The sequence below is a fragment of the Plecotus auritus genome (genome assembly GCF_963455305.1).
Source record: "Plecotus auritus genome assembly, chromosome: 5".
Classification (NCBI taxonomy): Eukaryota; Metazoa; Chordata; class Mammalia; order Chiroptera; family Vespertilionidae; genus Plecotus; species Plecotus auritus.
In genome coordinates, this window is record NC_137776.1 from 54,297,706 (window position 1) to 54,300,978 (window position 3,273).

The window sequence follows — 3,273 nt, forward strand, 5'->3', positions numbered from 1 at the left end:
CTGTGCTGGAGGAGTCCTGGGATCTGCCTGTGGGATAATTTTCATTTAAACCAAAGGCTCTTGAAATCAAACTGGATAAACAGGGAAGAGATCTAAAGCGTACATTTACGCTGACATATATTATGGTCTTAGAAAATGGGCCAATTATGAAAAGGCCATTTTGTATGGTCAATGATGCAGATTTTTTTCCTAAGTAAATAACTTTTAATGTCTCAGTGGAATGGGTCTATATGAAATTTATTTTCACTTTCTACTGTTCTTGCAAATGAAGTATTAATCTCTACAACTCTGTGCATATAATGATATATGCATGGATTTACCCCCATGTTTGAACAACCTAAAACTTTCCCTGTAGGTTTAATTTCCTTGGTTCTCCATTATAAACATCTATTTCAATAAAGAAAATTATAGTGGTATGAATTATCTTTATTTGGGTTGTTCTTATTTATTTTTCCTACAAAATTGCTTTGTGAAAATTATTTGGTGCTTAGAGCTTCCTTAGGGGAAATAAACATGGCCCCTTTAAATTCTGTTCTACATGTTTTTTAGGGCAGAAATAAAATTTGAAAAAAAAATTATTCTAGCAAATGAGATTCCCAACCTTTTTTGTAAGGCACTAAAACAACTATACTCAAATAAATTAAATTTTAAAATCTTAAAGATCAGATAGTCTATCATTTAAACTATTCCATACAACAGCAAAAGAAAGTTTCACCAATTTATTTTATGATGATATAATAACCCAATTTTTAAGACCCTGATAAAACGGTTTTTTAAATGTGCATATCAATATCTTTTATGAATATGGATGGAAAATTATAAAAGAAACAGCAACAAGTTAATTCAACAGTGTGTTAAAAGACTAATAATATGACAAAGTAGAATTTCTATTAGGATTAAAAGTATTGTTCATGCCCAACTGGCATGGCTCAGTGGTTGAGTGTTGTTGACCTGTGAACCAGGAGGTCACAGTATGATTCCCAGTCAGGGCACATGCCCGGATTGCAGGCTCAATCCCCAGTGTGGGGCCTGTAGACAGCAGCCAATCAATGATTCTCTCTCATCATTGATGTTTCTATCTCTCTCCCCCTCTCCTTTCCTCTCCCTTCCTCTTCCTTCCTCTCTAAAATCAATAAAAATATATTAAAAACAAACAAAAAAAAGAGAACAGGCTCTAAGAATGGAAATCAGGAGTCTGCACATACAATTAGAGAGTCCCAAAGATGCCCTTCAGGTAATTTGCCATCTAACTTTGTAGTTGTCTCCTGGTATTACTTCATTGATTCAGGAAGTTTTTGTTGAGCATCTTCTCTGTGCCCATCTTGAACCCTGTGGTATGAAAGAGAAATATAAAACATAGTCTGTGTCCTCAAGGAGCTTACAATTTGATTGAGGAGATAACACATACAAGGTGAAGACACATGAAAATATAATAAATGAGGAGCTACAAAAGTAAATGATAACAAAAAGTAGACAAATGTAGTAAGAATGAGAGAGGAAGAAACTGAAATAGGTGGAGTCATGGGGAAAGGGAACCTGCTTCGGTGTCATTGCCAAGAGATTACATTTCTGTATGCAGTATGTGTGAAGGTGAGTGAAAACATAGACCTGATAAAGAGGATGAAAGATAGGCCAGAAAAAAAGTGCATCCAAAACATAATTAAAAAGCAAATCTTCACTAGGGACTCTGTAATCATGAATTTACATTTTAAATGTCTCGGTAACTTCTCAACCATAAAGTCTAACAGCTTGGCCAAATTATTCGATCCTCTGTCTAAGGATTATTAGTAAGACTCGCATATAATCATTTCTTCTCTTGGAAGATCAATGAGGAAATGGCGGGTTTCACTGCAAATATCTGAAGATTTCCACACCACAAAGCCCTCCAGGTACAACTCAGCATTTTGTCGAGACCCACGTTAAATCTTAAAAGCAGCAAAATGCTTCCCTCTAGTGGCCAAAGTGCATAATTGATGAACATTTAGCATTGTTCTTTCATGATAGTTCGTAGTGGTGAAGGCCTCAGCAGAGAGCAGCATTCAGGTTTTATTTAAATGTTTTTGCACTTTAAAGAACAACTTGATATAATGCTATTGAATCCTTCAAGAAATAACATTAAAGTGTTTCAAAATGGGACCTAGTGTTCTAATTACTACTATGCTTAAATGCAGACTTTTCCTCCAAGAAGTTCCAAATTTGACTTAAAATCCTGGTCCAACCCTTGCCATCTATAAAGCACAATCATTTAGACTAACTTTTCAATAAAAAATTTGTCAGACCCTAACTCTTCTTACCCCCTGATTTTCAACCCTTTTCATCTCATGGCACACATAAACTCATTACTAAAATTTTGCAGCACTGACCAGCTGGTGTGGTTCAGCGATTGAGCATCAACCCAGGAACCAAGAGGTCGCAGGTTCAATTCCCAGTCAGGGCACATGCCCTGGTAGCAGGTTCAGTCCTCGGTGGAGGGTGTACAGGAGGCACCCAATCGATAATGTTTCTCTCTCATTGATGTTTCTAGCTCTCTATCCTTCTCCCTTCCTCTCTCTCTAAAAGAAATCAATAAAAACATATTTAAAAAAATAAAATTCTGTGGCACACCAAAAATATGTTATATTTTTTGCTGATCTGACAAAAAAGATAAGTATAATTTTTATTCATTCACATTGGATGGCTATTGTTATGTTAGCTGTTGTCCTTGTTTTTATTATTATTTGACAATCTAAGAGAAAAGAAGTCAGTGTCCCTGACTAAGTGATCAGGTACACTGCATGTTTTAAAAATTCTTGGGGTACACCAGTGAGCCTGCCACAGCACACTGGTTGAAAATAGCTGCTAGCCAGATGTGTTCTTTTCTTCCAATAACACTTGGTTCTACACTTGTTTGGGTCTTGTTTCCTGTTTGCAAGGATACATTTAGTCCCTTTGTGGCCCTTATGATGGGCATGGTACATGGTGTGTGCCTAATAAATATATGAATGAATGAATGAATGAATGCAAATGGAATGATGAATGGACAGATGGATATGTGATAAGTGGTAAAATAATCACTGTTATTTAAGCAGAGAAAAAACTCTTACTCATTGTGCAAATACAAATACAGTTGACCCTGAGCAATACAGGGGTTAAGGGAACCGAGTTGAATTCTGGACCTTATCTCCATAGAGTCTTAGGCAGGTGGCACAAAAATCATTATTTGAGTAAGACTGTCCTATTGGATTTTGCAGAAAAGTGATTTATAGTAAATTAAATCTGAAACTAGTCAAACTT